This window comes from Gossypium arboreum, chromosome 9 (assembly GCF_025698485.1).
Source record: "Gossypium arboreum isolate Shixiya-1 chromosome 9, ASM2569848v2, whole genome shotgun sequence".
NCBI classification, from domain to species: Eukaryota; Viridiplantae; Streptophyta; class Magnoliopsida; order Malvales; family Malvaceae; genus Gossypium; species Gossypium arboreum.
In genome coordinates this window covers 21,048,137-21,063,382 of record NC_069078.1, presented here as the reverse complement: position 1 = coordinate 21,063,382, position 15,246 = coordinate 21,048,137, and the positions used below count along the sequence as shown (strand labels likewise).

At 34.0% G+C, this 15,246-nt stretch overlaps 1 non-coding gene across 1 annotated transcript; it reads left to right on the top strand.

Moving 5' to 3' along the window:
* The first annotated feature begins 395 nt into the window (after positions 1–395).
* Positions 396–502, top strand: LOC128281284 (small nucleolar RNA R71). The gene has a single exon (XR_008271497.1). It is a non-coding gene; the product is annotated as a small nucleolar RNA R71 (small nucleolar RNA).
* Positions 503–15,246: the final 14,744 nt, after the last annotated feature.

Genomic DNA, 15,246 nt, shown 5'->3' with positions numbered 1-15,246 from the left:
ATCGAGGATTATTACCCATGTAATTTAACTGCTCGTTCTCCATATTATGGCCATAGGGTGGGTATTCTAGATTGCTCGATCCACCTCCACTTGCTTCGTACAACATTACTGGGTGAACCTGTGAAGAACTAAGAAAACGATCAATTTTTCTGTTCAAAAGTTCTACCTGATTAGAGAGCATGGTGACCGAATCGACATTAAAAACGCCAGCTGTTTTTGTTGGCTTTGTCCTCATGACTTGCCACTGATAATTATTCAGTGACATCTCTTCTATAAATTCATAAGCATCTTCAAGTGTCTTATTATTGATGGTTTCACCAGCGACTGCGTCGATCATCTGTCGAGTCGAAGGACTCAGACCATTGTGAAACGTTTGAACTTGTAGCCAGAGTGGTAACCCATGGTGAGTGCACCTCCTCAAAAGATCCTTGTATCTCTCCTATGCATCGTAGAGTGTTTCTAAATCCATCTGCACAAAAAAGGAGATATTATTACGTAATTTGGCTATTTTAGCCGGTGGAAAATATTTCAATAAAAACTTTTCGATCATTTGTTCCCAAGTAGTGATTGACCTTGTGGTAACTAGTTCAACCATTGTTTAGCCTTATTCCTTAACGAAAAGGGAAACAATCGAAGGTGAATGGCATCATCAGAAAAGTCATTGATTTTAAAAGTGTCACAAAAATCTAAGAAATTTGCCAAGTGAGCGTTGGGATCCTCATCCTGCAAACCATCAAACTGAACAAACTGTTGGATTATTTGAATGGTGTTAGGTTTCAGTTCAAAATTATTTGTAGCAACAACAGGCCTAACTATGCTCGATTTAGATCCTGTTAAAGAAGGTTTAGCATAGTCATACATAGTACGCAGAGCAGGATTCTGATTAGCAGCAATCGCAGGAGGTAGCAAATTTTCTTGGTTTTCAGCCATCTCCTCGGTTGTGGTAATCGTCCTCTTGCTCTTCCTCTGTGTATCTTAAGCTTCGCCTTATTTCTCTTCGGTTTCTGTGAACTGTGCGATTGATTTCACTATCAAACAGATGGTCCTGACGGGTTTCTTCTGGTCATAAACTAGAAAAACTTGTCACAAGAAAATAAATGAAGAATTAGAAAAGAAAATAAAAATTTAAATTGCAATAAAATAAAAATGGCTAAAGTAATAAAAATCGAGTGTTCCTAATATCCTAGTTACTCGGAAACAGTGCCAAAAACTTGATACGTGATATTCGCGACAGGTTTTAAAAATTTATAATCAAGCGTTCTTGAAACTAACTATTATCACGACGAAGGCAAGTGTACCTATCAAACAGTAGTATAGCTTTAGCAAGACCGGATTGTCAAACCCAAAGGAACCAAGAGTACTTAGTAATTACTTTGTTTTTATTATCTAGCCTAAAAATTAAGGGATTTGTTAATCTAAATTAATTAACTAAACTAAGAGTGCACAGAGAGAAATTGAGGAAAAGCTTTTGGGAAAATTTGATTGATTAAGACAATACCCAAGAAAAAATCTACTTAGACTTCACTTGTTATTTGACTCTGAATCAGACGATTTATTCATTTGACTTCATCCGTAGAAATCCCTTAGTTATATTATTATCTCTCTCGAGACTAATAACGTCTAACCCCAGCTTCATTAATTGAAATCTCTCTCTAATTAACACCTAGTGTTGCATTAACTCGATCTATGGATCTCCTTATTAGGTTTTACCCTAATCCAGCAAAATCTTATCACCCTATCTCTAGGCGTGCAATCAACTCTGCTTAATTATGACAAATTTACTCTTAGACAGGGTCTATTCCTCCTCTGAATAAGAGCATTAACTCGAATCAATTTCTTGGAATATTAAAACAAGAATTAAGAACACATAATTAAGAACAAGTCAAATATTTATCATACAATTCAGATAATAATAACACGAACCGTCTTAGGTTTCATTCCCCTTAGGTATTTAGGGTGTTTAGTTCATATTTATAGAAAAAAAAAACATCTCAGAAGAATAATGAATACAAAACATAAAGAAAACCCAAAACCCCTAAATGGAAATTGAAGGGAGATCTTCAGTCTTGATGATGAATCCGGCTTCTGAGATGGACCAATCGGCTTCCCTTGAGTAATTCCTTGCCTCCTACTCTGCGTCCCCCCCCCCTAAGTGCCTCTTTAGGTGTTTAAATAGGCATTAGAATGCCTAGGAGCCCTCAAAATTGGCCTTTTCCGAATAGGCTTATACTTGGGCTCGGCAAGGACACGCCCCTGTGCAATCACTCCAGCCTGTGGTCAAGGCTGTTGAATAGACACGGACGTGTAGTCTACCCGTGTAAGTCGTGCTTCGATCCTGCCAAAGCGACATGGCATTGTGACACACCCATGTGAGGAAGTCCAGGCCGTGTTGATTTCCCATGTAGGTCAATTTTCTCCGTTTTTATCCCGTTTCTCGCTCTTTTTACTCTCCTATGCTCACCTAAGTATAAAACATGAAATTAAAGAATTAGGAGCATCGAATTCACCAAATCTAAGGAGAAACCATCCATAAATGTGCGAAACATGGGATAAAAATATGTATAAATTACGGTTTATCAGTAAGTGTTAGACACTATTGTATTGGACCGAACTCAGAGAGAATCAGATCTACGGGGTCGATTTAGTTAGAGAAACTGAAAAAAAAGTAAAGATAATTCGTGATTGTTTGACAGCAGCTTCGGATAGACAGAAATCTTACACGGATTTGAAATGAAAAGAGAGTTTTAGGTCGGTGATAAGGTATTCCTGAAAGTGTCTCCATGGAAGAAAGTTCTTAGATTTAGCTGGATTGTAAGTTGAATCCACGTTTTATTGAACCGTATGAGATTGCCGAAAGGATAAGGCCGGTAGCATATTGGTTAGCTTTGCCATCTGAGTTGGAAAGGATTCATGATGTTTTTCATGTGTCTATGTTGCGCTGATACCGACCAGACCCGTCACATGTGATTTCACCGACAGAGGTTAAGATTCGACCGGATATGACTTACGGCGAAGAGCCAGTTAAGATTTTGGCTTGGGAAGTCAAACAATTGAGAAATAAAAGTATTGCCCTTGTGAAAGTTTTATGGCAAAGACATGGGGTTGAATAGGCTACATGGGAACCCAAGGAAACCATGAGAAAACAATATCCAAACCTTTTTACCGGTAAGATTTTCGGGGACGAAAATCCCTAAGGGGGAGAGTTGTAACATCCAGATTTTGGGCCTAGTGGGAATAGTGATTTTGAGACCACAAATTCGAAATATAAATAATTATTTTATGAATTTTTTGAGGTCTATGATATGTTTGCATGATTTTATGAAGGTTTCGTTAAGAAATTTTGTTGATAGAGTGTCCAATTTGATTTTTAGGACTAAATTGCAAAAGTTACAAAACATGTGATTCTAGAAGTTTTAAGCATGAAATAACCATGGATTATTAATTAGAGGCCCTTAAATAGCAATTTGACCAATTTCTATTTTTATGGACAAAAATGGGCATGAATAAGTAAAATTTGTAAGTTTAGTAAAAAAGGCATTTTGGTCATTTGGTTAATAAAAGAATAAAAAAAGAAAATTAAGTCAAAATTTTCTCAACTTCTCCATATCATAGCCGCAATTCCTAAGGTCACCATAGCTAGGGTTTCTTCAACTTTCAAGCTTGATTGTAAGTGCATTCTAGCCCCGTTTTTAATGTTCTTTACATTTTTGAAGTTGTTATCAACTGATCTAACCATTTCTACCATTTATTTGAGCTAGAGTTGATGTCTAAGGTTTGACCCATGTGTGACATGCATGTATTTTGATGTTTCATGGTAGATTATGAAAGTTTGATGTGTGATGAACATCTATTACTAAGTGGTTTTCAATGAAAACACCTAAAAAAGACTTGTTTGTAAAAGTTGTAAAAATGGGTGGTAGAAATGTGATTTGATGAAAAATATAGGCTGGTATAAGCATGATATATGTACAGCTAGGCTTGGGTAATAAAGAAAATGAGTACATTTCATTTTACGAACCTAAGGACTAATTTGTAAATATGTGAAAGTTTAGGGGCAAAACTATAATTTTGCCAAAGTATGGTTTTTGGACTAATTTGAATAATTTGGTAATTAAATGAGCTAAATTTGCTATTATAGATCAAGAAAAATGGAGTCCAGACCTAGACCGGGGAAAGAACAAGGTTGTGGACTAAGTCGAATTAGTTAGCCATATTTTGTACCGAGGTAAGTTCATATGTAAATAATTCAATATTATGATCATATTTTTAATGCATTAATATTGTATGAATTGTATAATTGATTTGATAAATACATTTGAGAATTTTCGACAAGAGAGAGAAAATCTCATTTGAACCTTAGGAATAGAATAGGATACGAGTAACATGTCACTAGGACCCCATGTGATATATATGATTATGTGATACGGGTGCTGGTCATGTATGTCCTACCAGTGGCTAGGTAGTCCAGCATGTGTTACGAATACCTAACAGCTTGTGTGAGCAGCCCATGTAGCTACGTCTTGACCGTCAGTTTTTGTAAGCAGACCTGTGATTAGCTCGAGAGTGAGCCTTTATGTGATACGAAATATGAGGTAGCTTTGGCTACATATGTGGCACTTGTGTGCAAGGACCTTCCGTGTATCCGTTTAGTATTTCAAGTGTTCAATAGGTATGTCAAAAACAAGGAAAAGTATATTAAGTCACGAGTTGATACAGGGATGTACGAAAATCTCATAAGAATTAGCTTGTTAAGTGATGAGCTTTTGGTAAGATTAAGAATGATAAAGTTATGCTTATGAAACTATGATGATAAATATGTGATTTATGTTAAGTTAAATTGCATAATATTCATGCTAATGTTTCTTAATATTGTTTATTATTGCATGTGAACTTACTAAGCTTTATGCTTACTCCCCCTTCCTTTCCATTTTCTTATAGTATCGCCAAGCTAGCTCGGGAACCGAAGGACGTCGGAGCTAGATGCACACTATCAAATTAATCCTTTGGGTATTCATAATTTCACATTTTGCGTATGGCATGTATAGGGGACTTGGTCTTTTTGTTTACGTGTCATATTAATTTGGCCAAGTGTGTTGGCTTATAATGATTTGATGATTCATTTTGTATATGGCCATGAGATATGGCTTATATTGATTATTGGGTTGTAAGCCTATTTATACATGTATGCATATGCCTATGCCTATGCCTATGCCTTTTAGATTTGGTTTGTGATTGTGTATATGATGGGTTATGTTATTGGTTATGAATTCTTGTTGATTTAATTAAGATGTATTGGCACAATGATAACTAAGGTCCCAATGTGAAAAACAGAAGTAAACTTGTAATTCTTAATGTATGAGAATTTGTTGGCTTGGGCTAGACAAAGTGTAATGTTTTGTCTATGTACTAGTTGATATGATAGTGTCATGATCATGACTTGTTTGATTGTGTCTAAGTACTCAATTATGCCATGTTAAGTGCCTTTAAAGTTATGTAAGTGTTTGAGTATATAAAGGTGGCAAATGTCTTGGAAAAGAGCCTCAAAATTGTCCACATGGATAGACACACGGGCATGTGTCTAGGCCGTGTATGACACACGGTCTGCCCTATGGGTGTGTGATCCGGCCGTGTGTCCCTTGCACCTTAGTTTTGAGAAACAGAATGCCCAGTAGCAAACACACAGGCACGAGACATGACCGTGTGTCTCGGCCGTATGAGAGACATAGCCATAGGACATGGGCATGAGCCCAGGCCGTGTGAAGTCTGCACCTTAATTGCGAAAATTAAATTCTCCACACGGATTGGCATACGAGTGTGTGACTTGGCCCTGTGACCCTATTTCATTGATGACATCATAAACAGAGAGTTACACGGGCTGAGGACACTAGCGTGTCTCAAGCCACACGGGCGTGTGACCCTCCAAAGCATGAAAACTATCTAAGTGTTGTAAAAATTTTGAAAGTTCTCGGTTTAGTCCCGAACCACTCCCAATGTATGTTTTAGGCCTCGTAGGCTCGTAATAGGGACGATATGAATGTATATGAAAAATTTTAGTTTGGACGGAGATTTATGTCTCGGTTCTGCATGATTGCTTGTGTATAAGTCCGGTAATGCCTCGTACCCTATCCCGACGTCAGATCCAGGTAAAGGGTGTTACACAGAAGGATTTGACTCACACAAAACTTACTAAGAGAAAACACTGATTGTCGGGTTCCTCCCAACGACCACGTCAAGACATAAAGACAAAAAATATAACAACCCGTATTTAGTGGTGTTGAAAATAGTGGTTTTGAGACCATAATTCCGATGAGTGAGTTATTATTTTATTATTTATTTAATATCTACAGGATTATATTAAGGTCGTATTAAAGTTTCATTAAGAAATTTTGAAGTTTAATTAGTTAATTAAGTGAAAAGTACTTAATTGTAAAAGGTATAAAAGTTGTTCTATTAGTTAAAAGGGATAAATAGCTATGAAATCTCAAACTAATGGATTAATATAGTAATTATACCATCCTTAATGTTAGTGGACAAATTTGGGCATGATTATGTTAGTTTTAAGTTATAAAATAAGGGTAATTAAATAATTAGCAAAAGAATGGAAAATAAACTAAAGAAAATATGATCATCATCTTCCCCATTTGACATCTTCCATTGAAAAACATAATCAAAATAGTGTTAGAGCATTCGGCCAAGATCCCATCTTGCTTGTAAGTGAATTCAAGCCCTATTTTTAATGATTTTTATGTTTTTGAGTTCGTTTTAACTTAATCTAGTTAGCCCGGGAGTTAATTTGCAAAACCATTAAAGGTTGATGGACTTACCATGGATGTTTGTGAATGTGTTTTGAAGTTATATGATAGATTATTAATCTTGGTTGTTAAATAAACATGTTTTATTAAGTGATTTTTGATGAATTTTGAAATAGGGATTAAATTGTTAAAGGTGTAAATCCATGTGTTTTGTTGTGGATTGTTGGTAATAATGGGTTGTCTCAAGGTCCCTTGTAACATTAGTTAAGTTGGATTTAGGTTAAAATGAGTAATATTCAAGTTATGAGCTTAATGATTAAATTATGAAAAGTAAAAATGTCGGGGTAATTTCATAATTTTATATAAATATGATTTATGGATTAAATTGAATACTAGAAGTACTTAATTGAATGAAATTATCTATTTAGATCAAGACAAACAACAATTGGATTTAAATCGAGGAAAAGCTAAAGTTTTGGATTCTACCTCTACAACCCTAGTTATCGAGGGAAGTTCATATGAACTATAATTGTATTAATGTTAGTTAAATTGACTAATTGCTATATTCTTTTAATATAAATGAATCTAAATACAAAAGTATCAATGTTATGAATAATTAACGGATAACGAATTCCGTTTGAGCTTTAAGAATTCTTAGGATACAAATGACATGTCATTAGGGATTTCATGTTTCGGGTGCTAGTCTTGAATGTCCTACCGATGGATAATGTCCTATATTTGGTGCAGATTCTCTACAGCTCGTGTGAGTAGCATCGTGTAGCTTACATTCTAAACCATATCTCGTGTGAGCAGGCCCATTTCCCAGCTTGCATGAGCATTGATGTAAAGGAAATGTTATGGTTATATGGAAAGGCACACTATGTGTGAGCATTCCCTAGTATCTGATGTAATTCTAGATGGTTCAACGGGTAAGAAAAGGAAATGAAATGGTAAGTGTACGAAAAGGTTGATGAGTTAAATGATGTATATATATATAGAAATCTATTTATCTTATGGTTGAATTCATTTGTATCATGAACAAATATACTAACTTGTGAGTTGATGATGCTTGTATAGGCTTATGCTAAGCTTATGGTTTTTGTTGAATTTATGCTGATGCTATAAATTGTGCACATGAAATTTTAAGTTATGTTTAAGTTTTTACGAGCATACTAAGCACTTGTTGCTTATGTGGTTACTTTCCTTTGTTTTTTAGATAACGTAGAAGAACTATCATACTATCCAACAACCTTTTTGGTAGTTTTTGAGTATTTTGGCCAAGGTTAATAATAGCATGTATAGGCCTTTTGTAATGGTAGTTCATGGATGTGTAATGGATATTTTGGTATGCATAAGCTTTGAAGTTTATGTTCGGTTTGATAAACCTTAATACCGTACCAAATTATGTCATTTGGTCACTTTTAAGTGTTTGTATATAAGGTCCTTTTTGGTATGTTTGAAACGGCTTGTAATTGGTCATATGTGATATCCTTTAGTAGGTAATTAAACTATGTTTTTATGCTTAGAATATGGCAATATTGGCATGTTTAGGTTAAAGATGTTTTGGTACAATTGTGGTGCCTTTGAATGTCATATTGGTTAGATGAATTAGGATGTTTGAAATGGTATGTTTAGTTGTGTTTGAATGTTTTTAAATCCCTTGAATGTGTGCCCAAATAGAATGGTTGGTTAGATATGATTTGGCCTTGAAATGGCATGAATTTTAGGAAAATTGCTTTATCACATGGGCTATCACACAGTCTAGTGACACAACTGTGTGTTATTTAAAATTTCTTAGTATTTTAAGTCAGTGAGTTACATGGTCTGACACACAGCCGTGTGTGGCAACTCAGAGAGTTACACGACCTACGACACGACTGTGTGATCCTACTCAGTGAGCTACATGGGAGAGGACACGAGCTAGGACATGCCCATGTGTCCCTTGTTTGATTGTTACAAGGCCTGGGCTATGTCACACAGCCTAGCCACACGGCCGTGTGACTCCTATTTTCCAATTTTTGCAACTTTTTCTTAACTCTTCTATTTTGTTTCAAATTAGTCCCGAACCGCTTCTAAGTTATTTTTAGGGCCTCGAAGACTCGATTTAGGTACCAAATGCATATATTTTATTGTATTTAATGTTATTTACTTAAGTAATATTTAATTATTATATTGAGATGTATTAAGGATAAATGTTTTTCGATTGTATGGTAATACTCTGTAACCCTAATTTGACGATGGAGACGAATTTGAGGTGTTACAAGAAACTTAAACTTTGCCAAAAGATGAACCCTTCAACCTAAAGCATCACAGACTTACATTATTGACCAAACAGCCTGCCAATCATGACGTGACAATCAATACAAAAACAACACTAGCGGATAGGACACAAATCAGCCTTCTACCCACATAAGCCAACAATTAGGATTACATCGGGCGGAGTGTTACAATCCCCTTTTCTGCCCTTGGCTTAATTAACTATACACCAAACGATATATCAATACAGTTTATGCACTACGTAAAAAATGCCCTAATACGACACTTTTTTTGACCTAATACGACGCAAAAAAGGTTGGCATAGGCTTCGCGACGCTTCTCCTGACGCTTCCAAAAAGGTTGTATATAGTGCAGTTGGTATAGGCTTCGCGACACTTTTGAAAAAGCGTCGGTATAAGTCAACATAAGCCGACGCTTATTGAAGAGTTGCGAAAGGCTTAGTCATTGCCGACCTTTAAAAAGGGTTGGGATAGACCTAGTTAAGACCAACCTTTGAAAAAGGTTGTTACCTGTCTAAGACAACGTTAAAAAGGTCGATATAGTTCTTGTTTAAGGCAACTTTTAAAAACGGTTGGGATAGAGCAGTCTAAAGCAACCTTAAAAAGGTTGGGATCGACATTGTCTAAAACAACCTATTAAAAAAGGTTGGGATAGACCTGTCTAAGGCAACCTTAATGGTTAGGATAGACCATGTCTAAGGCAACCTTTAAAAAAGGTCGGAATAGACTCGTCTAAGGAAACCTTAAAAAGGTTGGGATAGACCATGTCTGAGGTATCTTTTAAAAAAGGTTGGGATTGACCTGTTTAAAGCAACCTTAAAAAGGTTGGGATAGATATTATTTAAAACAACCTATAAAAAAAGATTGGGATAGACACGTATAATATAATTTTTTCTATTTTTATTATTTCAATATTAATATATTTTTATAAATATTTACAGTGAATAATGATAGGAATTGTGCTTTAAGTACAACTAAAAAAATTTATAATTTAAAATACAAAATTAAAATTAAAATTAAAATAAAGATTGTATATTCAATACAAAAATCGATCCAACAATCAAAATACACTAACATTTAGCTGAAATGTATATATACCACCAACATCAATGTACAAAAGTAAACAAATAAAGAAGTACCTAAGATGATGAACATTGATATTGATGTTGTAATACATAAAAGCTAATACAGTTTGAAATTGTAACTTCAATTCCAAGAAACTCTGTTGATCTCTTATTTCAATAAAGGTAGCACAATGAAACTTCAATTCCTTTCGTTAAGTTTTCCTTCTCATAATCCTGTCCTGCAGCCTGCATTAAAGTAATAATAAGTTCGACATTGTAAGCTTGCAAGAAAGCCTAGTATGAAGATAAATGGACATAATTATATGAAGATAAATGAACGAACCTTGACAAAATCATTTGCAGACCATTTGCAGATATCAAAAAACATTTAATAATGTTAACCAAGACCTACAAATAAGAATGCAACAGCAAGTCATTCAGAACTTGGCTAACCATTATAAAGTAAATAGAGCAGCATAGTAAGGTTCAAGGTGGTAATGGTTACTTTTCTAATCCTACAAGGAGTAATAATTAGAACAAACATGACAAGATCTATATTTTGTAGCTTGTAACAGAATTTTCTTTTAAAAAAAATGTTACTGTATGCAGGTTTTCTCAGCCAGATTAACGAATTGTCTGTTTTGCCTTGTTGTAAAAATAAAATTTAAGTAACAATTAGAATCTTTTTTTAAATGTTACTGTATGCAGGTTTTCTCAGCCAGATTAACGAATTGTTAAATGACTACAAAACATTATCATGGAGAATAAAAACACAAAAGAGAACTAAATGGCAATTTTGTAACAAACTGCATAAATAAACCAAGTAAGCTGACATTATTCGTTAAATGATGATAAGAATTGATAGAGTTAGAACTGATGGTAACCCACAAATAGTTTGAAACAACCAAAAGGCACCATGGATATCAAAGCGCAAAGGGGTATAATGACATCTGAATATTCTATACATTCAACTAAACTAAGACTAACTATTTAAACATCTATTTCTAGTATAAGATACGTAGTCTTTTGCTTTCTTTCTCATATCAAATCTGAAGCATACCAAGAAGGCAAAGATGCAAGTACCATCAAGGTTTGAAATAATCAAAACATCCACTAGATGATGGGTACTTACCTTCCAATTTTGGGACTAACATATTCCTATAACCTGATGGACAACAATAATAGCCTATATAACAATAAACGGTTTCTATGTTAACAGAAGGAGAAACAAATCTATTACCTTAGAGAAAGTGACTTTCTTCTTGTACCATATAAACTCTGCAAGGACAATAGATGGCATAACAGCAATCTTCGCCATCTGATAAAATCCCACACTAGAAAATAAATTAAAAAAAAAGTCAAATCAAAAGGTCCTCTAGGAGAAATTGGTCATATATCATTTAAACAGATTTAACAATCTAACCTGTTGTATTTCAAGCTAACGTTAGCAAGACTAGTAGATAAAGATATAACAACACCAAGAGTAGACAAAGCCAAAGGGGTTGATTTTGAGGGTGGAGATGCAGGAAAAAGAGCAAAAGAATTCAAAATGGCCATCAATGCTAAGCTTACAGCATAGTGAATAAAAGTTAGAAACACAGGAAAATGGAATCCTACATTTTTAAGAACCTAAAAACACAAAGAGTATACCATCTCACAATACAATATATAAGATTACAACAAATAGTTTCTTTATATATCAAGAAATTTTGGCAACAAACCCATTTGTTCATGAAAATAATACCAACAGCAACCATAAAATTGAATGTAAGAGCGGCGATGGGACCACATATTCGTTGCTGTAGTCAATAGACAGTAATTATAGTAGTAGTCAGGGATACGGTTCACTGAAAATGCATACTCAAAGCAACATTGCTCAATTGAACGGAAAAATGAAAGCAATATTTACTTAAAGTTTATGCATACTTAAAAATAAAAATGTTTCAGACGAACTAACAATTAGAATCAGCAAGATCTACAACATATAATTAAAATTTGGATGGTAACAATAAAAGAGAAGCAGCAAAAGAAGATCGTTTGCCTTGTTGCGGTTGCAGGCTTAACTGAGCCATAAAAGCATTAATCAACAAAAACAGTAGGCATAGGGTCGGGTGTTCAAAGTTCAAACTGTTAATAAATCCCAAACAAAAACATGAATGTAGAATTGTCTGTTTTGTTCTTCGACCAAATTATTAATTATGTCTACAACTCAAGATATGTCAGATCACATAAACACTTTGATTTAAGACCCAGAAAACAACAACAGATCTATAAATACTAGAAACAGAAAAAGAACTTACCTTAAGTGAAATGAACAGCAGACAACTTGACTCGTAGAAAAGAAGAGCAACAATTGGAATGCAGAAGTGGAAGTGAGGATTAGCTTAGGGTTTAAAATTTAAAGCAAGAAGCTGATTTCCTGCGCCTTAGTGGGAAGTGGGACGCCAACCTTTTAAGAAACAAGATAAAAGCAAGGTTAAGTAAAATAGAGAATAGGAAAAGGGAAGAAAACCGCGGTGGGATTTCGGGGGGTGAGGGGAATTGATTTTGGGAAAAAGAAGGGATTTCAGGTTTGGGGGGAAATTTTTAGAGGAAAAATTTTAAAATAGCGCCATTTTTATTAAAATAAAATGATTTTTGTCAATCCAATTTTCTTCTTAATTGTTTCCATATTTGAAAGGTTTAATTATTTTGATGGAGATACATGATGGAAATCAAATAAATAATGCATACCTTACCCGGGTAAAGTATGCATTATTAGTGAATCTGCTAATACATATTTTATCCGGGTAAAGTATGCATTATTAGTGAATCTGCTAATACATACTTTATCCGGGTAAAGTATCCATACATTCTTAATTAATTTTGTTTCTCTAGAGATACATGAGTTAGTAATTTTTTAATTTAATATATATAAAGTTTATCTATTATCTCTTAAATAATTTAAACTATAATGATAATTTTAATATATTAAAATTAATATTATCTCTTTTACAATTATATAAGAAATTATTTAATATATAAATTAAAAAACAATCAGTCATATACCAAAAAAACTTTAAAATTATTTTAAATAATAGTATTTTTAGTTTTTTCATTTTTAACATATATTTTTTTACGTTTTTACTTTCAAATTTTGTCTACGTGTCGAAAAGAATACATGATGGACACTTGGATGATGGGTGAGAATATCAGGAGCAAAACGGCGCCATTTAATTTAAAATAAAATGATTTTCTATGACGTTTTTATCAAAACCCTAAAACCATAAGCCTTAAACCACAAACCCTAAGCCTCAAGATCATAAAATCCTAAACCCTAAAATAATAGACATTAAACTCTTAAACCACAAACCATAAAACCCTAAGCCGTAGTCATAACTATAGAAGCTAACACCGAAACCTTAAAGTTAAACTTATATCGCAATACAGTTCATATTAAAAAAATCTAAGATTAATCGCAAACCCATAATCACAAAACCCCAAATCCTTAATCATAAAATCCTAAAATCATAAACCCCAAACCTATAAACACAAAACCCTAAAACCTTAAACTATATAAACTATAATCCTTAAACCATAATCTTTAAGCACTAAACTTAAACCCTAAACTAAATTGATTTTTTGCGGCATTTTTATTAAAAACCTTATTCACACTCGAAGCTATTAAGTTATTTTTAATTTGAATATATATAATTATTCACAAACTGATGATGTAAAATTTTAAGAATATTCATATTTTAAACCCAAATTTTTGGTGCTACACATTCAAAAAAAGCCGGAATTAAGGAAATTTGGGACGTTACATCTTTATACAAAGAGTTGGCCAGAGCATATGCTGACAAGTGTATCCCAACACTTAGGAAAGTGTCGCCTCAAAACTGTCGTCTTAGGACTAGACAAAAGCCAACTCTTATTCAAGCGTTGTCTTAGGCATACATATCCCAACCCTTATACAAAGAGTTGGCCAAAGCGTAGTCTATCCCAACACTTAGAAAAGTGTCGCCACAAAAGTGTCGTCTTAGGACTAGACAAAAGGCAACTCTTATTCATGCGTTGCCTTAGGTATACATATCCCAACCCTTATACAAAGAGTTGGCCAAAGCATAGTCTATACCAACACTTAGGAAAGTGTCGCCCAAAAAGTATCGTCTTAGGACAACACAAAAGCCAACTCTTATTCAAGCGTTGCCTTAGGCATACATATCCCAACCCTTATACAAAAAGTTGGCCAAAGCATAGCTATCCCAACACTTAGGGAAGTGTCACCACAAAAGTGTCTTCTTAGGACTACACAGAAGACAACTCTTATTCAAGCGTTGCCTTACGCATACATATCCTAACCCTTATACAAAGAGTTGGCCAAAGCATACTCTATCCCAACACTTAGGAAATGTCGTCACAAAAATGTCGTCTTATGACTTCACAAAAACCAACTCTTATTCAAGCGTTGCTTTAGGCATACATATACCAACCCTTAGAAAAATGTCGCCACAAAAGTGTCGTCTTAGGACTACACAAAAGACTACACAAAGGCAACTCTTATTTAAGCGTTGCTTTAGGCATGCATCTCCCAACCCTTATACAAAGAGTTGGCTAAATCCCAGTCTATCCCTACACTTGCCCCAAAAGTGTCATCTTAGGACTATACTTTTGCTAACTCTTATTAAAGCGTTGCTTTAGGCTTGCATATCCCAACACTTATGAAAGAGCTGGCTAAAGCGTATTTTGGCCAGTCTATCCCAACACTTAGGAAAGTGTTGCCCCATAACTGTCGTATTAGGGCATTTTTGACGTAGTAATGTCAAGCGGGTTGTTACAAAGAAAATATAAATATAAATTTAAAAATACATAAAATTTTTAAAAATATATAAAATACTAAAAAATTATAAATATATATATTTAAAATTTATTAAAATTTAATATATTTTCACACCTTTATTCCCCAAAGTAGACACTTTTCCTTCTCATCTTTCTCAACCAACACTAATTTTTCTTTCTCATTCTCTTAAATAGTTTGTGCTTATCATTTTGAGCTTACATAAGTTTATTTTAATTTTCATTGTAAAAATGGATTAATATTTCATTTAAGTTTTCATTATTAATTTACATTATTTATTCGAATCAAAATAGTAAAAAAAAAGGACGATTTCTGAA